This window comes from Notothenia rossii (genome assembly GCF_949606895.1).
Source record: "Notothenia rossii genome assembly, chromosome: 1".
Lineage (NCBI taxonomy): Eukaryota > Metazoa > Chordata > Actinopteri > Perciformes > Nototheniidae > Notothenia > Notothenia rossii.
The window spans coordinates 80213457-80240663 of NC_136912.1; positions in this window are offsets into that span (position 1 = coordinate 80213457).

Here is a 27207-nt window from a genome sequence, read left to right on the forward strand (position 1 = left end):
GACATAGTCTCAATGTGTGGGACGCGGGACAAATAATAAAAATGCTGTGTGTGCAGTCCCGCACAGTGCAGGACACCTGGTCACCCTACACACACAGTTCTGCCCCTCACACACACACGCTTCAAATCAAGTTGCATAAATGCTTGAGCTACGTTTTTATTATAATTACTGTGAAATCTGCCTATTATGTTTTCGTCATTATTACAACAAACACACACTTGCAACTAATAACACTGGCAATGATTTTAGATGTATTAGACTATTAAAAAAAGAAATCATGCTTCAAATAAGTGGGGGTACGGCGTACCCCCGCGTCCAACGCCCACTACACCACTGACTGCAACTACAAAAAGCTAAGGTTTGTTTTCTCATCAGGAAATGCAGACCGGCTCAAACAAAAGATTTTTAAATCATCATCCTCACGATCATTTGATGTATCATATGTTCGCCGAATTGACATGAAAGCACTAATAAATGTAGTTTCATCCACTTGAGTTTACAACTACAAAAATAATCGATTTGTTTTTATATCACATCCGATGGGAGGAAATTCAGCAGCTCTCACTACCGATTTTTAATCCTAATTTAATCATCATCTTCACCACGATCATTTATGTTTATGTTCGCCGAATTGACATGAAAGCACTGACAAATATGAATATACTGTAGTCAACTTCATTAAAACGTTATTAACGTGCCTAAACTCAGTAATTCACAATTTCTACGCATGACAACACACTTTGTCCGTGTTTGGCTCTCTCGCCGCACAGTGAAGCGTTCCCGCATTGACGTCACTTCCGGCTTCCCCCAAAACCTCAAAATGAGTTGAAGGAATTTTCCCGCGATGTTCGAAATTATTGATATTTATCGGAACGGTATCGCTTTTTCTTTTTTAAACTGACGGTTCGAGATTATTAGTAGCCCACTATTTCATTGCACAACAGTTGTTGGGTTCGTGTCACAGGCTCTTTAAGTAGATCATCTTTAATGCAATTGATCACAGCATACTTTTTCACACCCATTGATGCAGAGTTAACTCCACTTCTGTTTTCTTAATAAAAAACACTGCACATAGACAACACAATAATAATTGTTTTATGTTTCACAGACACAGGACTCTGAAAGATCTGAGAGATATGACAAATCATCTGGTCTTCAGGAAGCCCAGGACGAGGAGAGAAAAGCCAAAGCTGCTCTTGAAGAGGCCTTGATGAAGGAGAAAACATCTACAGCTCAGCACAAAGCAGCCCTGAAGCACGAGCAAAAAGAAAAAGACGCTCTTGCAAAGGCTCTGAAGTATGAGCAATCTGAAAATAATTCCCTTAGTGATAGAATAAAGCACATATAAGCTGATCTGAAACAGTCACAAAAAGAGCAGCAGCGTGGCAAAGCAAAGCTGAAAAACAGAATCAATATAATGACTTCTGAGCTTGAAGAAGACAAGAAGGTGATTGAGAAGCTCCAGATAGCTCAGCATGCATCCTCCAACCAGCACCACAGAGAAATCTCAGAGCTGCTTGTGTTGAATACTGCCTCAGTTACAGCAATAAAAGACCGCCTCACTGAGCGGCAGTTGGAAAGTCTGAAAAAAGACAAAGACATTGAATCCCTGCACTCACATGTTCTGAATCTCCAAAGCGACATTGTAGCCAAGGTCAGCATTGTTACCTCACTACAGGAGAGAGTGAATAAGTGTGCCTCAGACCTCAAACAGGAGGAAACAAAAAGCAGCTTGCTGCAGATGGACTACGAGGCTGCTGTCTCTCAGCAGAAGAAGGAAGCAGAAGAACTGACCCGTCTGACTCAGGGGAACCAACACCTCGCCTATGAGAACAAAAGACCGCAAAGTGAACTGAAGGCTGCTCTCAATAAACAGCACATTGAAGAGAAGAAGCTTCAGGGCGACAGAGGAGCTTGCAGCAGACTGGAAGAGGCCATTAAGAAGGAGGAGGCTCGTTCCTCCAGAGCCTCAAAGGAGATCAAGAGCCAAGAGAAAGAGCTGTCTGGGAAGACCCTGGCTTTAGAAAAGAGCCTGACAGCCGAGAAAATCTTAAAGTCGTCTCTCAAAAGTGAGAAGAAGCGATTTGAGAAGATGGGTGGAAAGCAGGCGGCAGCTGGACCTCTTTTATACCTCACTCAACAACTGAGAGAAGCATCTGCGTACGACATGCAGACATTAGGGATGGAAAATGCTGACATCAGGGCTAAATTCCTTGTCCTGGAGAGAGAATATGACAGAGAAAGATTTGAACTCCGCTCTCTCTCTGCGGGCCATGAAGAGATGCTGTCAAGGAAAAATGATAGCATTTCTGACAATCAGTTTACCATCACTAATCTACGGTGCATTGTAAATGAGTTCAAAGCAAAGGAATCAAAGATCAAGATGAGACAGGCCGATCTCGAAGAAGCCCTTAAACAGGAAAAGACAAGAAACTCTGAGCTGCACCATACTGTTCATCAGATCTCCTCCAGTTTGGAAAAAGAAAGGACCAGGTGTGAGAAGCACCGCGTCGAGCTTCAAGAAGCTTTGAAGAAGCAGATTACAACTCTGGAGGAACACAACAAATTGACCTTGTCTCTGCAGAAGGCTCAGGAAACCTTCCCCAGGCTTCAGGAAAAACAACATCCAGAGACAAACTACAAGTTCGGAAACATCGGTGACTCTGAGTTCAGGCTCAGGGAGCAGCAATATTCCCTGGATGAGAGCAATAAGCATTTTACCACCTGCAGCAGGAGTACACCAATCTGGGGAGGAGGCACTGTGACATCAACGCTGAGTATCGTGAGCTGCTCAAGACTCACACTGCCCTCCAAGTCAGACATGAGAGGCTCAGCTATGCTAAAGGAAACCCACGCCCAGACTTCAGTCCATATCTCTTCCAGTTAAATTGTACAGCACACTAGAAAATTATCCTCAAAGGAAATTTGAGTGTGGGAATGGCGCCCACGCAAATGTGTTTTTTTTGTTATAATTTTGACTATGTATTTTTTTTAAATGTATTATCTTTTTAATTTCCACACGACATCTGTTGCACGTCTGTCCGCTATTGCTTTTTACCCAAGGTTTCTTCCATTTTTGCCCGCGGTAACTGTCAGGCTTCTTTGGAAGTTGTTCCTTTTCCGATGTGAGGGTCTAAGGACAGAGGGTGCCTTTTTTTGCTATTTATATTCTGTACGAACTGTAAAATCCCCTGAGACAAATGTAACATTAGTGATATTGGGCCATATAAATAAATGTTGATTGATTGATAACATATGGGCGCTGGGCAAAGCGTCACCATTAAAAAAGGTAAGTCTCAACTGCACATTGATGAGAAGGAGCTTCAGGGCGACAGAGGAGCTAACGGCAGACTGGAGGAGGCCATTAGGAAGGAAAAGGCTAATTTCTCCAGCGCCTCAAAGAAGATCCAGAGCCAAGAGAAAGAGCTTACATTACAGTTAGCATTTACTGCCTGAGATCGAATGCTGTGGTTGTATTAAATGTGCCAACTGCTAGGACTGTCTTAGGGAATACAGCTTTTAGATGCACAGCTCCGCTAATTTGGAACAGTCTGCAAAAGGAATGGAAGTTGAGCAGTTTGGTTCCATTACATGTTTCTAAAGCAAGGATAGATGCTATCCAATCGGAAACTGTTGGTATCTGTAAATGCTACTAGCTATACAAACTGTAGTCAATGTAAATATGCCATATGATGTCCTCTTTGTTTTTCTTTCATGTTTGTATTCATGTTGGAACCTACTTGCAGCAGGTCACCGTTGAAAAAGAGGTCAATGATCTCAATGGGTTTTCACCTGAATAAATAAAGGTTTTGAATTTAATTGACTTTGCACATATAAAATACCTGATATGCTGATAGGATATATTGCAGTACTGCACCAGTAATCTACACAGTATTGTAGTATCTACATTTGGTCCACGTTTTCAAACTACAATTCTTGAATGCTCTTACATTTATAAAAACAGGATCATAAAATTACCATAATATAATACTGTGAAAATATACTTTCTGCATAGAGAGTACTTTTACTCTTGATACATACTTAAGTAAGCATCATGGGATTTAGCGGCGTAGCTTTAGTGGTGATATTACTAATGCCACATTATTTTTGTTATCATACGTTTTATTTTCATGTGTGTCAATTTTCTTTAATTAACAAATGATGAGTCATCAACCATTTACATTTCAATAATTTTTTGAAAGTTTTTCTGAAAGTGGCATAGTGCAACAACATTTGCTGCCAAGTGTTGAAATTAATATAGTTGTGTACCAGACTAAGCAGACATTTTGAGAGGGGTCTGCCTGCAGGCCTCCACTCTCAGGGCAGTTCCGGTGCAGGCGCCAATCTCAGGACACCTCCACTCTCAGTACAGGAAGTGACAAAGACGTTTTTTTCCCGCCCCCCCGAAGGATAGTATAGTCATCTTTATTTTTACGTTATTATTATTCAAAGATAGATAAGGAAGTGTGTGTTATATGAGATGGCAGAGAGGCTTCATATTCGATTATTAAATCAAAGAGGCTTAATGTTTTCTATTATATTATTTCACTATAGCTGTGGACAGTGTCAAGGTCCAATGTTGACCGAATTAATATATAGCGGGTGTAACTAAAATACAAGAGCTGTACAGCGCCACTTTCCGAACAGGAAATGCACGCAAATACAATATTTTTATATTTTATATATATAGATTATATAGATTGTATATATTATAGATTGCATTTACGTTCATTTCCTGTTCGGAAAGTGGCACTGTACTGAGAGTGGCGATTTTATGTTGTCATTCTAATGTAATGGTGCTACCTCCGTGCCTCACCACAGTATCTGGCATTATATCAGACAGGGCTACTATGCTAAATTGCTTTAATAAGCATTTTGTGTCTTGTGGCTCTCTGTTTGATTCTGTCACTCACTGTGATTCTGCTTCTGTGAACACTCCAACCCCTGACTCTGAACAATGTCAGTTTTACTACTTTTACTGTTGGTGTTGTTCATGAAGCATTATCCAAGTTAGATCCTAGGAAACCGGCTGGCCCGGACAACGTAGAACCCTTCTTTTTAAAGATAGCTGCAGATTTTATTGCTCCATCTCTTACTTCTCTTTTTAACCTCTCCCTCAGCACAAATACAATTCCAAAAGTATGGTAGTCTGCTTATGTCTTGCCTTTACTGAAAGGAGGGGAGGCAACTATTTTAAATAACTATAGGCCAATCTCGAAATTGTCAGTTCTGGCGAAGGTGCTCGAATGACTAGTGAGTGAGCAAGTAAAGGAGTTTTTATGTAAAAATGATATCCTGTCTAAACATCAGTCAGGCTTCAGAAAGAAACATAGCACCATCACTGCGACAATGAAAGTGGTGAATAACATTACTAGTATTTTAGATAATAAGCAGAGTTGTGCAGCTCTGTTTATTGACCTTTCCAAAGCGTTTGACACCGTTGATCATTGCATCTTGAAGCAGAGGCTAGCCAGTTTAGGCATGTCCAGCCATGCAGTGGGGTGGTTTGTGAACTACCTCTCTGAAAGGTCCCAATGTGTTCATTTTGATGGGCTGTCTTCTGAGTGGTTAAACATTTCTAATGGTGTACCACAAGGTTCTGTTTTAGGTCCACTTTTATTCTCAATATATATCAACAGCTTAGGTGATAATGTGGATGAAGCTACTTTACATTTGTATGCGGATGATACCGCGATGTACTGTGCAGGTCCCTCCATTAAGGAGGCGGTTGTTAAATTACAGGTTGTTTTTAACACTGTTCAGACTCAGCTCTCTGAACTAAAGCTTCTTTTAAATGTGGATAAAACCAAGGTAATGCTCTTTTCAAAAGCTAAAAAGACACCAGAGCCTGTTTTAGATATTGTAACTACGCAAGGGAAAAAACTTGAAGTGGTAACCTGTTACAAATACCTTGGTATCTGGCTTGATGATTGTCTCTCTTTTAAACTGCATGTCAATAACCTGCTAAAAAAACGGAGGTTTAGGCTAGGTTTCTTTTACAGAAACAAGTCCTGTTTCTCACTTGAGGCCAGGAAAAGACTAGTCACTGTGACCTTTTTACCTGTGCTGGACTATGGTGATCTGTTTTATATGAATGCACCGGCCAATGACCTGATCAAGTTAGATGCCGCCTATCACAGTGCACTGAGATTTGTGACAAACTGTAAAGCATTAACCCATCATTGTACCCTGTATGCAAGGGCAGGTTTGCTTTCACTAACTGTACGGTGGCTGAATCACTGGTATCTTTTTATTTACAAAGCAATGTTAGGGAAACTTCCATCCTACATCTGCTCCCTGATCTCACGGCGTATTGTAAATGGCTACTGCCTGAGATCGAATGCTGTGGTTGTATTAAATGTGCCAACTGCTAGGACTGTCTTAGGGAATACAGCTTTTAGATGCGCAGCTCTGCTAATTTGGAACAGTCTGCAAAAGGAATGGAAGTTGAGCAGTTTGGTTCCATTACATGTTTTTAAAGCAAGGATAGATGCTATCCAATCGGAAACTGTTGGTATCTGTAAATGCTACTAGCTATACAAACTGTAGTCAATGTAAATATACCATATGATGTCCTCTTTGTTTTTCTGTCATGTTTGTATTCATGTTGGAACCTACTTGCAGCAGGTCACCATTGAAAAAGAGGTCAATGATCTCAATGGGTTTTCACCTGAATAAATAAAGGTTTTGAATTGAATTGAATTGGTGCGTTCACACGATTCGCATCGCTCTAATCGCTGGAGTTTCACCGCGGATGTCAGCTGTTTTTACTCGCCTCATTCATACAGGACATGCTGGCCAGGGGCGGGGCTTATCCCCATGTGGATACTATGATAGATACAAACTACAACAAAAGGACCATAGTTTACCGTGTTTTGATTTTTATATACGTTTCACAATGATGCCGAAATAACAAAATACTGATACCGGTTTATAATTATTAATTAACGCTTGCGTACACAAGACGGCAGGCAAAATCGTTTTAAATGTTTGTTTCCTGTATGGAGATCGGATCGATCAGGCTTAGCTAACATGTAGCTGCTCCGTCCACACCTTTTATATATACAGTCTATTGTCCACACTCACAACAACTTCATAAAGACATAAATAAAGCAGCGACTGTATTCGCCATACAGGAAACACACATTTAAAACAGTTTTGCCTGGCGTCTTGTGTACACAAGCATTAATTAATGGTTCGGAAAGTGGCGCTGTACCTTAATAATATTATATATTGTGTTTGCGTGCATTTCCTGTTCAGAAAGTGGCGATTTTATTTTGTAATTCTTATCGTGCACTTCCTGTCCTGAGAGTGGCGGTGTCCTCAAAGTGGATGTGTCCTGAGATTGGCCTGCAGGCTCTCTTGGACATTTTAATAAAAATACTGATTGAATTCAGCCTTCAGTGAGCAAATCTGAGATACAGGAAAAGTAAAACCAATATAATTTATGTAATTACATCACTAATTTTCAACAGTTTATTTATGTAAGAGCTAAGAAAATAATTAAGCATAATTATTTAGGATATTTCAACCTCAATGTCTGGAAAGTACAAACTGGATTGAGCCTAAACAAAATCAAATAATCTCCTGACAGCACTTGATCTGCAGGCTGGACCTTGACCTTTCATGTTTTATGATGGATACTGCTACTGAAGGCCTGCTGTTAAAATAATACAAATCCTGCAGCAAAGTGACACTTTTCACATAAAACAAACATAATGAATATTGATTTGACACGTCAAAATGTCTTCTGTCTTCTAAACTAAAGAAGAATCAGCGATCAGTTATTATGCTCCGTATCTATACCGTATTTTCCGGACTATAGGTCGCACCTGTTAATGTATGGCAGGGGGAGCTACAGGGTCTGAATTAACAGGGGAGATATGGCAAGAAAACAAAGCAGGCACATTTTTTTTATTTAGTTTAAATACATTTGTATTACTCAAAGTAAGGTATCATGTATTATGTTGGTATTGCTACTTAAACTGTCAAAACACTTGTATTATATTCCCCTTCCCCTGTTAAACCAATGGAACACCAACGTAAAACCTCCCACGGATGACTTGTGGTGTTTGTTGAGAATAAGCCACACGTGCCATCTTGAATTATAATTCTCCCCACACCTTTAACCGATCAAGAAGTGCACCATTGGCAGAAGCAGTGAGACTGTGGAGTACGCCTGTTTAGGCATCATTTCATCTTTATCTCAGTATTGTGGCAAGGCAACGCTCATCTGGTCCTGCTGGGATGTTTAGTTTACCTATCCCATCAGCAGCACCACCCACCAGGAGCTGATTGGCCCTGACAACCTCCCGCTGTGGACATCCAGCCATCCCTGGTAGGATAGAGCTGGGAGGATGGGACTGGTGGATGAATTCTCAGTGGGTGTTCAGAGTAGGTATTGGTAGAGCATTGGACCGTGGACAGACAGAGGTAAAAGTGTAAGTAAGGACAGATTAGGTGAGGTGAGGGAAGAAGTTGTTGAAATAAGGTCCATTTTAAACAAGTTTGCACTTAGAGTGGATGTTACAACATTTTTGAGTAAAGCTGTAATCTCAGAGAATGCACGCTGGAAATGTGATATGAATGATTCCCTTTCTGCAGCAGGTTATAGGTGAGAGATCAACAAAGGGTGACAAGGAGACAGACTAGTGGGTGAGAATGAGAGATGAGCTGAGAGGAGAGAAATGGAGAGTAAGGGAGAGACAGACAGAGAGGAATGAAGGAGGCGAGGGAAGCAGATGGATGGGCAGATTGAGTATGGGGAAGTGTATAGCTTCAGCATGATTAACTGCCATGCCACACTCACAGCTCTCTGTCCTTCTCTTCTTTTTGTCTTCTTGCCCGAATCTTAGGCAAGCGTCCACACGGCAGCGTGCGTTGAAGCTTGCCGGCGAGCGTGTGTCTGAAACTCGACCAACAACCAATCACATGAATCTCCCGCCCCGGACACACAAGCACGCGGTTTGATTGGCTAGGGATTGTACTGGCATATGATTTGATTGGCTGACGCTTCCGTCGAAGCTTCAAAAGTAGAACATTGCTCTACTTTTGAAGCGACCAACGCGAGCAAAGCGAAACGACGGACCCACAATGCAGTTTGGCAAAGCGTGACGTCACCCCATTCAAAGTGAATGGGCAGAAGCACTGACTATTCCATAAGCAACTTTAATGTCAAATAAACTCTGGAGAACTCAGGAACTCTTGCATGTCCACAGACAGACACGCAAAAAGACACGCCCTCCTTGCTAAAACTAGGCCCATTAATGAACTTGAACTTTATTTTGATCTTATCTACACACCTGTATGGTTGCATGTTTGCGACGCTATTGCAGTTACAAAAAGATGTCACAAGACACGAAGGTTCACAAGGTGAAAACAATACCACCAGTGTCATTATCACTACTGGTTATTCATTGTAATACTGTATATTTATATATATATAGATATATAAATGTATACCGTGTATTGACTGACAGACTGTGTTCTGGACACATCGCTGCATCACACGCTCTCCTGTCACCTCACTCGGCACATTTTCACCACCTGCACATATGCACTGTGAAAATGAGCAAAGTCTGGAAATAAAGACAGTGACAGCGCTGGCACAATCAAAACACTCCATAAACTCATTATGATTCCTAATCATAATGCAGGACAAGCTTGCAATAACAACATTTAAACAGAGTGTGTGCACCACTTCCAATTTTCAAATGATGTCCCATGGTGGGGGACACCGCTGATTGTCGCGATCATTTTGGCAAGTTATGAAGCAATCAGTCTGATTGCTGTAAACATTAAAAAAATGCAGTGACACTTGTAATGTGTAATGCTGCATAATGGATGCACTGGCACTATGTGAATTGAAGAACTAGGAGGAAATGAATGCCCATGGACCACCGCTCCCACAAGCAAATAATAATATTCTTTCTGTGTTGTTGCCGTAATTTAGCTTAAAGAACCGTCGAAAAATCTTGATTTTTTTTTTTAATGAGGCTCCGAAGAACAATTTATCCTGCAGTCCACTCCCAAGTTAGAAACTCTTAGCTAACAGGTTACATCTGTCCTTTGCAGTGGCGGCCGGCCCATAGGGGCGCTAGGGGCACCGCCCCACCTCTTCCCACATAAAAAAAAATATATAAAAAAATTTTATTAATTTAAAAAAATTTTTTTTTTAAATATATATATTTCAAAAATATATATATTTTATATTTTTTATTTTTAATGAACAAGGTAAATATCATACAATTGGTATCAGTAAAATGTATAATCTACAATAAAATCTTGTTAAAATTTTTGTTACGATGTCTAAAGTTACTGATAAGTCACATGTTTCCTGCCTGGCCTTGCAAGCCCTTGGCATTAGTTTATCAGTACGGGGCGCTGCCCCCGAGCCAAACAGCAGCAACCAGCACGTTGCAAAAGTCTCAATATTAAACTGTGCCGCCGAAACATAATTTCAGCCAATCAGCGCCGTCAAATATTTTGGTCACGAGAGCGCTCACATTGGCACCCACGTTGCTTATCTATCCATCTCACTCCAGGGTGATAGCAGGACACCCCATTTTCTGAGTGACTACATGGGGTGTCCTGCTATCACCCTGGAGTGAGATGGTTCTATGATACTGGACAGTCTTTGTTTTATTCTCCTCCAAAAACAGGGATGATAGCTCATATATGAGACTTCAAAGATCTTTTATTTTGAAACTCTACATCAGAATGTCCTGATTCTTTCTGAGTGACTACATGGGGTGTCCTGCTATCACCCTGGAGTGAGATGGATATATGATACTGGACAGTTTTTGTTTTATTCTCATCTAAAAACAGGGATGATAGCTCATACAATAGAGATTTCAAAGGTCTTTTATTTTTGAAACTCTACATCAGAATGTCCTGATTTTTTCTGAGTGACTAGATGGGATGTCCTGCTATCACCCTGAAGTGAATTGAGTCTTTCATACTGGACAGTTTTTGTTTTATTCTCATCTAAACACAGAGGGATGATTTTTTTTACTCTGACGTAATGCATAGGATATTCGCGCACCGCAATATCACGTGAGGGCTGGCTTGACTAGGTTTTCCGAGTGGAGGCTGGCTTGACCGCAGTTAGTTTAGCATACTCAGCCCGACTCAGCCTGGTTGTTCCTGGCCCTAGAACCACGGTTTTATGGGGCCATTACATCACCAGAAGTCCCAATTTAAGGGGTCATTTCTCCCAAAAAAAAAAATTGTACTCACTATATCAACAGCCAAAGATATTTTCCACCAACCGCCACTGGTCCTTTGTATTCAACCAAGGGAAGCACACCTGACTAACTGTGGTGCCATACAAATAAAAAAAGAATATTTGTATTAATGATGCATGCAAAAGAAACATAAGAACAAGATTAGAAGCAGGTTTTGTGACTGGATAAACATGATGTGATGTTCTCCACATTGGATTGAGTCTTGCTTCTACTTGGTCAGAGGGGATCCCACTTCGGCCCGTCTGACACCTGGCCTTTTCATGGATTACCTTTCAAATGCAATCACATCGCCTGACTGATCCCTTCAGCCACTGATAGCAGGCACAAAGTACAGTTGAATCATGGTTAGTTCATTTAATCATCAAATATGAGTCAAATAAATAATTTAAATATTGAGTTGATCACTCAAATTCTATGTTCTCTGTAGTATATTTACAGTAATAGTTATGATTATTATTTGTATTAATGTAATCAAGGGATTTATTTGGTTTCTTTCTTATTTGACTATATAATTGCGGTCAAATAGTATTAAGTAATGTACTGTATGTTCGATGTTATGTACACATTAGAAATTGCATGACTTACAAATTCATTTTCTAATCATGCAATAACCGGGTATCAGTTAGAATGGAGCCTTGATGTAATTAAAATGAGCCGTGTGATAAATCTTCTTTATTGTTGAGTCCCAAAGAGTTCATTTTTTTTCAGTAAATCAAGGTCAGATCAATGAAAATCCCCCTCAATGTTTCAAAATTAATCCAATACAACTTTAATATTATCAATGTATGATCTTCAAAATAATAAATCTACTCTTATAATGCATCATAAATGACAGTCAAATAATTCCTAAATAATGGCAAAACGTAGACCGCCTTTATCCACTCTCACAGCCTTACTAATATAATTCGAATAATTATGACATCTTCATACAAGATTGGCAACATCTGTGGTAAGGGGGCAAAGTCGAGAGAAGTAATTGGCAAAAACAACCATTTCACAACTGGAACGCTGCTTTGCCAGTTTCTTTTTCCCACACTTGGGAGAGAGATAGAGATGGTGAACTAGAAAATAGGCAAGGGAAGGAGAGAAGGGAGATAGGGGGAGAGAGGAACATCTGGGGTCTGTTGGAGACTGAGGAGGTTCCCAGCTGTTAGAGTTTCCCAGCTGCTCTGCCGACCTTCACCGTGCCAAAGAGAGAACCATGGGAATGACTTTGCTGCTCCCCAGGTCTGGAGCTGGATCTATGTGGCCTTTAATGACTTGTTTGCCTCAGTTTGCCCTGATGTCTCAATGTGTTTTTGAAGGAGTGAAGTTGCAGGAATCTCAATTATAGTGTCGGTCCAAATCACGGCATTGATAATAATAGTGTTTAACTATAAGCCTCCCAAGAGATAATGTGTTTGATCGTGTGTGTGTGTGTGTGTGTGTGTGTGCGTGCGTGCGTGCGTGCGTGTGTCCGCAGCTTATCTCGATCCTGGATATGTTTAATATTTTTCTGTGCAAATGTATTACTTTATGCCCAAGGTCCTCTCATGGCTGCAGTGATTCAGAGTTTTTGAAAACACTTTTTTATTGATTGCTTTAAACCGTCATTGACTGATGATTTGTCATTCCTACTAACCATCATAAACTGACAAATGTTAAGTCTTATTTTAAACAGGAGCCAGGATGGACAACTCGTTTCCTATTGGTACTGTTTTTAGTTGTCAATCCAAAAGAAATATGAAACCTTATTACTCACAATAATAATATGTGATGAATCATGATGGGTTTAAAAAACTAGTATTTATTTGTATATTGGGAGAAATCAGTCAGCCAGTCAGAGGATTTTACTTTATTATTACATAATTTCTGATTTATTTGCATGAAGCCCGACAATTTTCAGTCACCCGCTGTCATGGAGAGCCGCTGGGATTCCCCTCTATATAATGTGCGCTACTCAGTGAATATGCTGGTATTCAGTGGTGGTATTCACTATTCTACCTGCCGCTATCGTATTGCGAGTGCTATCTTTCCGTGACCTGGTGCGCTATCTCCCACTTCTTTGCTACTTCAAGAAACTTGCTAGCGTGCTTCAGCAAAATGTGAGTGTTAACACGTTGACAGCCCTAGTTTGAAGTTACAGTCGTCCAAACCGATCACCCTCATTTACTTAAAGTGGACCTATCATGCTATATTTGAATAATATAGTGTAGGACCATGCCTATATAAGGCATATTTATACTTTTTATTTTTCAAAATACCAAACAGATCATGCATTTTAGCCATTCCTCATTTCGCTCAATTTAACACTGTCTTTGCATGGGCTGATTCTGTGAGAACAGCACCATCTGCAGGCCTGGCATATGTACTATAGCGTCTCCAGCGCTTTCGAACGGCAATGTCCGTGGCTGTCTCCTCCTGGTTGGTGGAGTTGGCCCAATAGCCGTAGCGCCACTTCTGTGACGTCATAGAAGTGTTCAAATCTGGATCAGTCTGTATCAGATCCGTTGCAGCCCCTTTTTAAGAGATTTGGGTATGGAGGAAAACAGAGAGGGTTGTGTTTTCTGACACTTGGTGAGTTCCCTGGAACACCGGGGACACATATTCATGTATAAAAGACGTACAAAAGTGCATTTTGCATGATAGGTCACCTTTAATTAATTAACATTTGTCTCTTTAATCTGTCAAATTTGTTGTTTCAATTCTCTGAGAGATGTCATGTGTGCTTGACTGAAACAAACTAAATATGATGGAATAATAGAGCAGCGCATGTAAGAAATTAAATCCAACAAGGTGTTGGATGAAAAAGTAGTTTTTGTACATGCAGTTTTTAGTTCAAAGAAAATACCAAAAGTCAATCAGTTACATTCAATAGCCCAATGAGGAGAAGTTTAAATGTGAAAACCACTGAGACTGAAACCGTTTGCAAACCATATTGATTTACCAAATAACTAAAACAAGTACTGACAAAACGTTTTACAGGACCGCCATCTCTGTTACACAGTGTGTACTGCGTTTCTCTCTCTGCCTCCCCCGGCTGTCATTGAGGGGTGCCTCTTATGTAACTCCTTATTTAAACATGAACATCTGGCTCACTTGGCACAAACCATTGTTTCATCTCTGTAGAGATGACTCACTTATTAAGGAAAAAAGAGAGACTGTCTTCGAGCTGTCTCCAGGCTACACATTTAAAATGTGTATTTATAAACGCTTTGCAGATTTTGGTTATGAAGCACCTGTATGAGAAACAGATTGGATGCAGTCATAAGATTGGGAAATACCAATTAACTCCCAAGGAGTCAGCACATTTATGCCAAATTTCATCAGAGACAATTGTGGCACAGTTGCAAAGTCTTAAAGGCTGCATGTGTGTTTGCTCTTGACTCAGTCTATAGCAGACATGCACAAGCACATGCACAGTAGGTGTGTAATTTAATATGTGAATGACTCCAAGGATTTATCCGTCTGTGAAAATGAGCCAGGTAAGACAGTTGAGAAGTGTGAGTGTGCATACCTGTGATTCCATGAGTCTGTAACTTAATTATAATCATTGCTCATATCAAAGGGTTTCAGAGTGCAATGTTCACTCACACTGTAGAGATTGTGATGCACTTGTATACTGTAGGTTGGAGTCAACAAACCACATTTACTGCTGTGCCAAATGGGTTGTTAACCAGCTTAACACTGTGTTGTGGGTTCATTGTTAAACTGTTTTTGTACAATTTCGGCCCAACATTTGTACAATAAATCTGCATCCGTCATCAGTATACAATTCAAGCAATGTATAAGCCAAACATGATTTTATAACATAATTATTATAGAAGTATTAAAGTAAATGTGCAATAACCATGGGCTGTTTTGTGACGCAAGCTAAGGCTCCTGTGGGGGTTGTACAAAAGTATTTTATTTCTCTTAAAGCCTATATAATGTTATAACTATAGGGCTGTCAGTCGATTAAAATATGTAATCGCGGTTAATCGCATAATTTTCCATAGTTAATCGCAATTAATCGCAAATTAATCGCACATTTTTTATCTGTTCTAAATGTACCTTAGAGGGATATTTTTCAAGTTTTTAATACTCTTATCAACATATGAGTGGACACATTATGCTTTATGCAAATGTTTGTTTATTATCATTTGAAAAATATTGTCATGAATGTTAAACATAACAACCTCTGAACATTAAAAATATCCGCCTCAATTCAACCTGGAACCTCTCTCATACAATACAATAATACAATACAAAGTGTGTGTGTGCCTGTGCCTGTGCGTGCGTGCGTGTGTGTGTGTGTGTGTGTGTGTGTGTGTGTGTTTGTGTGTGTGTGTGTGTGTGTGTGTGTGTGTGTGTGTGTGTGTGTGTGTGTGTGTGTGTGTGTGTGTGTGTGTGTGTGTGTGTGTGTGTGTGTGTGTGTGTGTGTGTGTGTGTGTGTGGAGAGACACTGTGATGGATCGTTGGAGGCATGCTCGAACGGGAGCTGCCTGGACGCTGCAATCATGTTGCGCGAACTATCCGTGCTGAGTGTGCTGACTTTTCGTGCAATGTCCCACTGTCTGGCTACCTGCATAAAGTCAAGTCCTCGGCGCAGTTGTCGGCGAAATGTCGCTCCTCTGTTTTCATTGAAACAGCTCCTTATATCCATTAGCGCAGCTAACTAGCACCAGATGCTAACAACAGCAATACACGTAACGTAAGGTGTGCGCGTTCTCTCTCTCTCGCGCGCCACACATACACACACCCTCCCGGTCCTCCCGATGGCCAGTCCGGGCCTGCCGGTGAGCGTGGAAGTGTGTTCTGCAGCAAGCGGGCGGCAGGAGCTTGGCTGTCAGCATCAGCTTGTAGATGGTATTTTAAACCTGATGCGCTCTGAAAGTACAGGGCGGCCGAGGACAAAAAATACACATGCGTTAATCGTGTTAAAATAATTAGTGGCGTTAATTCTTTTATTAACGCGTTAACTTGACAGCCCTAGTTATAACCAATGTCAGACAAGCATTGTGTGACTGAATTACAGTAAGAAAAGTGAGTTTGGCAATTTACTTGTCCTAATACATTTTTCACTTGTCCAGAAAAATCGATCGGCATCGTATTTTACATTTTCCCACGGTTTTTACGACACCACTAATGAAAGTGTGCGGTAAGATTTTACTGCATCACACATAGGGTTGGGTATTGTTTGGATTTGAACGATTCCGGTTATGCGGTTGTTTTCGGTTCTCGATTCTGGTTCTTTGAGAGGGTAAAAATAAGTCCCATGAAAAACTGGGAGAAAAATATATTTAGGAAAACATTAAAGGTCCCATGACATGGCCATTTCTACTGATCATAATTCCATTGTTGAGGTCTACTAGAACAGGGGTTCCCAAAGTGTGAGGCGCGCCTCCCCTGGGGGGGCGCCAGAGAGCTTCAAGGGAGGCGCAGCCGCCAGAAAAAAATAAAGAGAAACAGTTATAGTTAACTTCAGCTAAATGTATGCAAGCTGCAAAATATGGATAGATTGTTAGTGAAGTTACCTAAAGTGAGAGAGGAGACAGCGTCTGTCAGAAAACGGAGGAAGTATGACAGTGATTATTTGAAGCTAGAATTTTCATTGACCGGTCCTGATGACACTCCACTGCCACAGTGTATTATCTACAACGAGGTGCTAGCTAATGACAGTATGAGACCATTTAAACTCCGGCGTCATATTGAGACGAAACACCCATGTTTGGTGAACAAGCCACAGGAGTTTTTTGACCGGAAGCTCGAGGAATTTGCAGTCACAGAAAAATCTCATTGACACATTTAGCACTGTGAATACAAAGGCAACCGAAGCATCATACCGAGTGGCGTTACGGATAGCTAAGGCAGGTAAACCTCACAAAATTGGTGAAACGTTACTCCTCCCTGCTGCTAAAGACTCCGTCTCAACTATTTCTTTCCGGGTGCAACGTATGAGGAAGCTGCCATCCTTAACCTCAACATGTTTAAAACATAAAGATAAAGAGGTTTAAAAAAGCTATTGTTTAATGTTTTAAGGAGGTGACGCTCAGCCAATCAAGAAAGAGAAAGGTAGCGAAAACAGAGCATTTTATGACATTTTCTCCTGCATATAGCAACAACAACAATAGTAATAGCAACAACAACAATAGTAATAATAATACTACTAATAATAGCAATAATAATTGGGAGTGGGGGCGCGGCTGTTATTATGTTCTCTGAGGGGAGGCTCACCTTCCCACACTTTGGGAACCCCTGTACTAGAATATATTTACATTTCCAAACTCACATTGGTTTCTCGTACAGTATCTCTGTGTATAGTATGTGTATTCACTCTCTGTCCTAATCGGCTTGTTGGAGCTCCTGCCCCCCCCCCCCTCCCTGTGAGCCCAGTGTGCTCTGTTCTGATGAGTCCACCACCGTTTATAGGCAAGGCAAGGCAAGGCAAGGCAAGTTTATTTATATAGCACTTTTCAACACAAGGCCATTCAAAGTGCTTTACAAAAAATGAAAAACATTAAGAAAATGGCATTTAAAATCAGTCATTAAAAAGAAAAGTTAATAAAATAAACATTAAAAGAAAAAATACATGGATAAAAGTTACAGTGCAGTCTAAGATATGAATAGTTCAATTAAAAGCAGCGACAAAAAGAAAAGTCTTCAGCCTGGATTTAAAAGTAGTAAGAGTTGCAGCGGACCTGCAGGTTTATAGCGGAACATCAGCCATGTATTCCTATTTACAAATCACTACTGTTTAATTTTGTTACGGTTATTGAATACAATTATATAAAAATAATTGTTTAGTTAGTTCTAAGTGCTGCAGTTTGAGAATGTACAATTGGCCCAGTCTCCTCTGATGTTACACTGCAACCTGCCTGTGAGACAGAGTCCAACCACACAGTCTGTGTGTCCAACACATGTCCTGCAATACACATGCTGCAGCTGCCCAGCTACTCACTGTTTGTAAAAGTAAATAAATAGTATTTTCATTTCAATGATGTACTTTCTATACCCTGCTTGCTTCATAAACAATACTGACATCCCTGTGCTCCGCCGAGTCTGGGGTCCGCGGATGTGAGGACACCGCGAGGACACAGACAACATATTAACAACATAGGAGCTAAAACGCTTAATTTAAGGGAAACTTCTGCAGCAATGGAGAGTCAGGACTCAGAGAGACACGAGGAGATTTTGAGCTTTGATGTCAAACACTGATGGTTTATTTAGGAGTATCGGACGGAGGATTCACGTCACAAGTCACAGCAGCCAGAGGTTCTGACTGCACGGAGAGTTGCCACATCAATTCTCAAGAGCCTCTCTCTCGATAGACCTTTTAACTAGATTTCAGAGAGTTAATCAACATATTGGGGAAGATATCGTAAACATCTGGGAACACTGGAAATAGCCCCAACATCTGGAAAAAGTTTGAAAAAGATGAGGCTGTTAAACCAACACACTCTCACTCCATAATCGTCTAGGAGCGACGCTTAGTCCCGTGGCGTGCAGTTGTGACGCTCCTAGGCTCCTTCAGCTTCATAAAGGGACGCAAATAGCTTTCAACTGATTGCAATGTATTCCCATCTGCGGCGGGATTTGACGCTCATGGAAGCACGGCATTCGTTTGTGTCGGCTGCCCTTAAAGGCAATGTGAGCGTCCATTCCCATTGGATAACGGAGAATAGTACACCCGGAAGTAAGTATTCCCCTTACTGTCGATTGATTTTACAGTGATATCTGCACTACTCATCGACTAAAAAATACCAGATTATCCTTGTTAATTACACAACACTGATTGGTTTAAATTGTGTGCAATGCTTTTGTATTTTTCCCCTTCGATTCGGAGAAACAAATATTTTTTCGGCGTAAAGGATGGCAGAAGACACTACACTACCCAGAATCCCCAGCTATTGTTTAGGACTACACCATGTGCTCTGTTTGACAAGCCCCGTGATTAGTTCTCAAGCTCTGTGATTGGTTGACCTCCAACTTCATTCCATTCATTCCAATGCCTATGTCACGTGATCTGCAGAAAAAAAAAACATGTCCGAAATTTGTTTTATTCTCGGTGGAAAATGCCTATTTTAAAGTTAGTTTTGGCTATTAAAATGTGTTTTGATGTCATTTGATGCGAGAAATATGAGTTGTTATTTCAGATTATGTGTGCAATGGATGTACATGATCTTTATTTGCTAGTTATTACGAAGATTACTTCAGGAAATTGTGTCCATACAACGTTTTCATTGTTACCAAGGTGGTTGCTAGGGACGCTGCTATCGATATTATTTCTGTTATGTTGTGTAACTGTTTAATGGTGTTATCTTTATTGCTACCCCCTTCACCGTCAATGTATAGTGTTGGTCCACAGCGCAAACTTATTAGTTTAACTAAATCTGCATCTAAAATTGTGGCATAGATATGTTATTTTCCCCTGTGCAATTCCAGTCTCACATCTCACATCACATCGTCATTAACAAAGACCGGAAACAGACCGAAAACATTTTTTTTAAATAAAATAATACTTTATTCCGAGTGTGCTTGCTTTCTCTTTGAAAGTCATCACATAACGGCATTGTAATACACGGTTCGGCTGCATTAAATATTACATATCTGCCTTAGTTCTCTATTTATAGAGCCCTGATGAGAAGACTTTTACACAAACATGAGGAACTGCCGCCAACACTGAAAACGTGACGTGGATCATAAATATATCAGCAATTAAACAACATCTTACATTTCTTTTCACACAATACGTCTCCTTGCAGTATCAACACTAATTCGGCTGACTTTTATATTTGATCCAATTGGTAGATAGGCTGTATTTACACCATAAAGGTGCACAGCTGATATAAAGGGACACCTGGTGGTTAAAGCATGTTATTGAATTTCATTATTTTTATTATTAGATATTAATAGGATCCCTATAAAGTATATTCATTACTCGTTATTCTCTACTAATAGTTCATTAAAGAATGTAAATACTGACTATTTTGCACATCCCTTTCAAGATTTCAAGATTTTCTAAGGTTTATTGACATATCATATACACAAACGGTGTAGTTATGCAATGAATGAAAAACTTGGGTCGCAGGTTCCTCAATAGTGCATTACATCTCTCAATCAATCAATATTTGTGCATACCTCCAGCAATGTTAACTATGTTGAAGCACTTATTTTAACTGATATTATACATATGTATTATACTCTTATAAGATGTATTTAGATATTTCATCTCCGGCCTTGTCAGGTATTGAACAATCAATAAATAAAGAACACAGAATTATTAAATATAAAACACAGAATTTGTGTGATTATACTAAATGATTTACAAATAAACACCACTGATGTAACGCAAATGTTTCCAACTTGGGATCAATAAAGTATATCTTATCTTAAGATGATCGATGGCTACTGCCATATTTGCAAAATTTGCCTCTGAACCTTGACAAGTGCATGTTTTAGGCTTATCAAGTAATGTAATGTAATGTAATGTTATCAATTAACAAGAGGAGGGGTCACAAACATAAGACCAGCTGTTAAATAAAGCTCTTCTGACCTTAGCTGGCATGTGGGTATATATATTAATGCTGCCCATTATGGGCACAAGCAATTTTCACCCATTTATTAATTATATGTTTTAAATTTCAGTGTTTCCTATCCCCTAAACCTCCAGGGACGCAGTTTAATACTGGCAACTTCTTATTATGGGAAATACGAAAACGTCTTTTACAACTACAACTCCCAGTAGAGACGTGCCATAGATAGAGAACATGCTGCGAAACACAATAGCCAACATGTGTAGTTCTGGGGACGGGTTAGGGGAGGGGGGGACGGGGTGGACCCGTTCAAATCCAGTTTTGGACAGTCTGCCGTGGTTCCATCCCATTTCAAGTGCTGTTCGACGGAGCACACTCTCCAATCACAGAGCTTGAGGACTATAACGGGGTTTGTCAAGCGAAGCGGAGAGAATACTTACTTCCGGGTGTAATATTCTCTAAAGCAAATGAGCTGCTCCGACCCTCGGTCCTGACGGACTCCAACTTGTGTTTATTAATCAAACAAATAAATAAACACAAGGATAATTATGTGTTATTGTTGAGTAAATGGAGAATTGCACAGGGGAAAATAACGTATCTAGCGGCGTCTCTAGCAACCACCTTGGTAACAATGAAAACGTTGTATGGACACAATTTCCCGAAGTGATCTTCGTAATAACTAGCAAACTAAAGATCATGTACATCCACTGCACACATAATCTGAAACAACAACTCATATTTCTCGCAACAAATGACATCAAAACGCATTTTAATGGCCAAACTAACTTTAAAATAGGCATTTTCCACCGAGAATAAAACGAAGTTCGGCCATGTTTTTTTTTGAATGAAGTTGGAGGTCAACCAATCACAGAGCTTGAGAACTAATCACGGGGCTTGTCAAACAGAGCACATGGTGTAGTCCTAAACAATAGCTGGGGATTCTGGGTAGTGTAGTGTCTTCTGCCATCCTTTACTCCTAAAAAATATTTGTTTCTCCGAATCGAAGGGGAAAAATACAAAAGCATTGCACACAATTTAAACCAATCAATGTTGTGTAATTAACAAGGATAATCTGGTGTTTTTTAGTCGATGAGTAGTGCAGATATCACTGTAAAATCAATCGACAGTAAGGGGAATACTTACTTCCGGGTGTACAATTCTCCGTTATCCAATGGGAATGGACGCTCACATTGCCTTTAAGGGCAGCCAACACAAACGAATGCCGTTCCATGAGCATCAAATCCCGCCGCAGATGGGAATACATTGCAATCAGTTGAAAGCTATTTGCGTCCCTTTATGAAGCTGAAGGAGCCTAGGAGCGTCACATCTGCACGCCACGGGACCCTGACCAAGCGCCGTTCCTGGACGATTATGGAGTGAGAGTTTGTTGGTTAAACAGGTTAAAAAATCTTGAAAATCTTGGAGCTGGGCGTGTCTGAGAGCTTGGGGATTTTTGCGAGCAACGCGACCAACAACCAATCACATGAATATCCCGCCCCCGACATACAAAGCAAAAAGCCCCGGTTCTTCTCCACTCAGAATATGTGCAGAAAGGAGTATGACATTGTGTGCATTAATGTGATGAATATAGTCTATGATGTGGCAGAGGTAAAGTTTCAGCGGGAAGGGGCTATGATGAACATGTATGAGATTAATGTCTATGGTGCTATTTTATGCTACATTCCATGCTGGCTAAATATACTGTCTATGCTTGCTAGCAATGTTTAAACGAAGTAAACTGGATATAAAATCCCCAAACAGGCGAAAACCTACCAGTTTCACCCACTGTCTCTGCCACCTCCCTCCATGCCTGGTTCCTCCGGTTTGTATCCTGGTAAATAGTTCTGGTCGTAAACAGAGTTGGGTGTACTGTAATAATATTACTTTTGTCGTTAACGGAGTAGTGTAACGCATTACTTTTATAATTCAGTAATCACACTACAGTTACTAACATTGCCCCTACACGCGTTACTTCGTTACTTTTATAAAATAATCACAAGAGGGGTTTCCGCCGCCGCAGGTTTGTATACATGTAGGCCTACGTAATCTGCGCGATTTGCCCGTCCACATCTCCACGTGCAGTGCTGCATAATCTTGGTTGAGTCATTTCATCTGTAACCTTCCTCAACGGGGCCGCTCGCTCTCTTTTCTTTATTGCCCTTTCACGGGTGAACAGTTCAATGTCCCGCTTCATTGTAGGAATTCTGCCATGTCTCTACCACTTTAGTTTGACCATCTCTGTTACTAAGTTATGGAAAACTAAATAAATAAGTAATTAGACCGTTACTGCGCTCATAAAGAATGATAAGAATAAGAATAATGCGTCTTGAACTGGTGTCTTTACGTTTCACAGACTGTTAGCTTGTTGTGGTAGGCTGGTAGCCTATTTTATTAAAGAGCATATCAAAAGAAAGACTTGTGTTATGTCTTCCTTAATGCAATAGTAATTGGGGTGCAAGTGGAGTCTCGCAGAGGCAAAACTGTGGCGCGCTTACACTGTAGGTGCGCCGCAGTCTGCGTGATCTGCCTGTAGGGAGGGGCGGGCCGGCCCTGCGAGTAAAGTAACGAGTAAAGTAACGAGTAAGGTAACGAGTAAAGTAACGAGTAAAGTAACGAGTTACTTTATGTAGACAGTAACGAAGTAGTGTAAAATATTACTTTTTAAAAAAGTAATATGTAATATATTACTTTTTTTTAGTAACGACCCCATCTCTTGTTGTAAAGAACCGGGTGATTTGCTACCGTAATTTCTCGTTTGGAATATGAGGAAATTAACTGCGGTCTGGCTCTCCCAGCTTGCACGCGGTTTGATTGGCTAGCGCTTGTACTGTCAGATTTGCATAAACAGGATTTGATTGGCTGACGCTTCCAGCTCAGCTTCAAAAGTTGAACATTGCTCAACTTTTGAATCCTGAAAATCCTGGAAATCCTGGAAATCTTCGCTTTGCTTCCCCAAAATGCAGTTTGGCAAAAAGCGAGGCAAAGTGACGTCCTCCCCATTCAAAGTCAATGGGAAGAGAAGCGTTGGAAGCGTTGGAAGATTTTTTTAAAGCTGCTGTGTGGACGTACCGTAACAGTACAGAAAGCGGCGAGATGCATTTCCTTAGGAATCAACAAGCAAAACCACAACAATCATGGACAGAGACAATTTGCGAATGAGTGAGCGAATAATCTGTCAATAAATAAGGGCGAAAAACGTCACTTGTCCATCGGACAAGTCAATTGAAAGATCTACTTGTCCGATATTGTAAATAACACGTCCCGGACTGTGGGACGTGTGCTTTTTCGCACACTGCTGACACACATATTCAAATGCGTTCACAGTCAGTGAAGCTGTGTTCAGGTTGACTGTGCAGCTAGAGCAAATACATCATCTTTCACATCAGTCTATAGAATGTGTGTGCAAGTATACATGTGGATCTGTGGTAGAGTTCAGAAACACACCATCATATGCCTCGGTGTAACAGCAAATCAGGCAGGATTCAGATGTATTGTGCTCCAGTTTTGGGGAGTCGGGCTAGGGGTGTGGTGTTGTTGGGGGGTTGAATGGTTACAATGCACCAAGTGGGAGAAGCTGGCACAGATGGAGCCCCAAACGGACCGAGCAGCACTCCATGTCAGCTGCACTGCTCGAGAGCCCCTGGGATCCAAGGGGCCTTTGGCAGACATGAGCACTATGTGTTTTAGTCAGCAATTAGTTTAATGGAGCCACGTCTAAAATCACTTCAGACCAACACAGCTATGAAAAGAAAGGGGGAAAGCTTTTGGTCATTACACAGGTCTTAGTCTAATTCAGGTTAAGCTGTTTACAGGGACAGAAAAACAGGTCGGACCTCTTGGATCTCTCAGGAGTTTCTAAAGGGATGTTGGCAACAGCATTTAGATTATTGTTGGTTTGCAAAGACATGTTTACTTTTGGAATACTTAATAATTAATGACAAAATGCATTCTTATCTTCAGTTGTTGTGTTCATCAGAGATATGATGATAATAATAAAGTTATTATTATTACTAATGGCAGCATCGTTATTTGACCACACATTGGTTTAACCATAACTTTGAATACTTTTGTTTGAATTCTTGTGGTGGAAGTCTAGTGAACAATTTGTAGCTCAGCTTCCCACTGTGCCAATTCCGTCATGCCACACACATGGACCTACATTTTTGTCTATTTGTCCCTCTGCTTTTCTATCTGTCTCTCTGCACATCCAGTGCAGCTCTATACCCCCATCCTCCTATCCTCCATGGAACAGGATCGCTTGAATGACCATGACAATTTGGGAGCAAGCAATGCAGCCAATTAGACCTCTTTCAGTTCCCTTCAATAGTGGAAGGCTAAAGACAAGGTCCAAGACAGTGTGTCTCAGAGAGCATGTGCGCCTGCAAGGGATCCTGGTTCTTCTCACTGATATGTTCCAAGCTAGACAGAAAGGGAAACAAGCTAAATGTATCTATAGAGCACTTTAGTGCATTGCACAGAGCAAATACCCAGATGAATAACATACACACAGAAAGGCAGGTTCAAAAAAGGAAAAAAACCATTATAAATAACTGATGATGGGAGATATACTGTGTGTGTGTGTGTGTGTGTGTGTGTGTGTGTGTGTGTGTGTGTGTGTGTGTGTGTGTGTGTGTGTGTGTGTGTGTGTGTGTGTGTGTGTGTGTGTGTGTGTGGTAAAGATATATGTTTCCTTTCTCTTTATTACAGTGTATGCGTGAAACACGGTACTGTATGGTTAGCAGGTGGTATAAAGTTATTGCAGGTAGTTTGCATGCTAAATCTAAACTGTGGATGTGCACTGCGCAAACATTTCATTTAATTTCAAACCTTTATTTATCCAGGTGTATCCCATTGAGATCATTGATCTCTTTTTCAAGGAAGACCTACTCAAGTAGGTTCCAAATGAAACATAAAAACATAAACAGAACAACAAAAAGGACATCATACAGCATCATACAGTACATACATCCCTGATAAAATACTGTTTTCTTTAATTTACTCACCATGTTGCACCAAGCTAAAATGAACACATGCTCAGTGTTTCGCTCTACTAAACTCCAAACATAGAAAAACAATTGAAAAGAGAGGCATACAGTCAAAAATGCCTGAAGTACAACAATCATTAAAACAATTTGGGAGTTAGCAGCTCCCATCTGATGACATGTGAGGTGGGCCGAGGATCAGAAGGTTGTGAGTTCAAATCCCGCCAGGAACACAACCACTAGTGTGCCCTTGAGTAAGGCACTTAGCCCTTAGTTACTCCAGGGAGAATGTCCCTGTAATTGTAAGTCGCTTTGGATAAAAGCGTCAGCTAAATGAAATGTAATGTAATGTTGTGCATTGCCAAAATAATGTCATGGATCACCCACCCTCATATCATTTAAAGGTGCACTGAGAAGTACTAATTACCAGAGCTTAATTACATTTTATAAAACCTGATACAGTAATATTTTAATATTCAAATAGATGTGTAAATAAGCAAATGTATTATAATTAATTTTTTCATTTTCATTAACCACATACACTTCCAGAGTATAATCATGTGTTTCAAAAGGTGAAATGAAAACCTATCCGCAAATAATTGGTACATTTGAACTAGTAAGGAAGAATTTATTTAGCACTCCTAGTTTTTCATCTTCGCCTTTAGCATCTGTGCCGCAACCAACATCACACAATTTCATTTCCGTTAATTGACTATTTTGAAGTAGAGCAACGAGAGTTTTCCATCATCATATTGTCAGGAAGCAGCTGCCAGCTGCATAGCCAGCCCATAATGCAATCAGCTACTATGTGGAGGCCTTCAGATTCTCAGTGTGTTAGGCGTTGCTGAGACTGCTAATATCCCTCGATTGGTCAAAACGTGCCTCATTTGTCTTAGATGGCATCATGCGTCCACAACTCCTCGTGCACTTAACATATCGTTTCATTTCATTATTGCATTGGGAAATATGTAAAGTTTTGAAATGTGCATTGTTTGCCTTTGATGGTCCGAAGATGAAACACGCCACTCTGGCTTTGACACCTACCGAATACATCTGTGCCAACAAAGTGCCAACAAACAAACAACCAAAATAACAAATTTAATTCAGAAAATACATTTTATTTCTACAGCAAACAATGGGAGATTATTTGCGCAAATATTTTGTGTATTTAAAATAAATAAAAATAAAAACCTAATTTTTATAGCAAAAATCCTCTAACATTGTAAGAATAAATGGATTATATGCTAACCTTATACTGTAACTTCAGAGCGCACTGTAACTCCCTTTTAAAGCAGACGCTAATTCAATATTTATATAAATCCCAGTTCCTAAAGGCAATACCAACCAAGAGTACCACCCCTGTGCTCACCTCTCTAATAATTATAAGGTCCCTTTTTTCATTTCCACACATTTTTAAGTCAATTTCCAACCAATCAAACCCGTTGTATTTGCAAGGGTTAGGGGTTCACTTCTCATAAAGTTGAG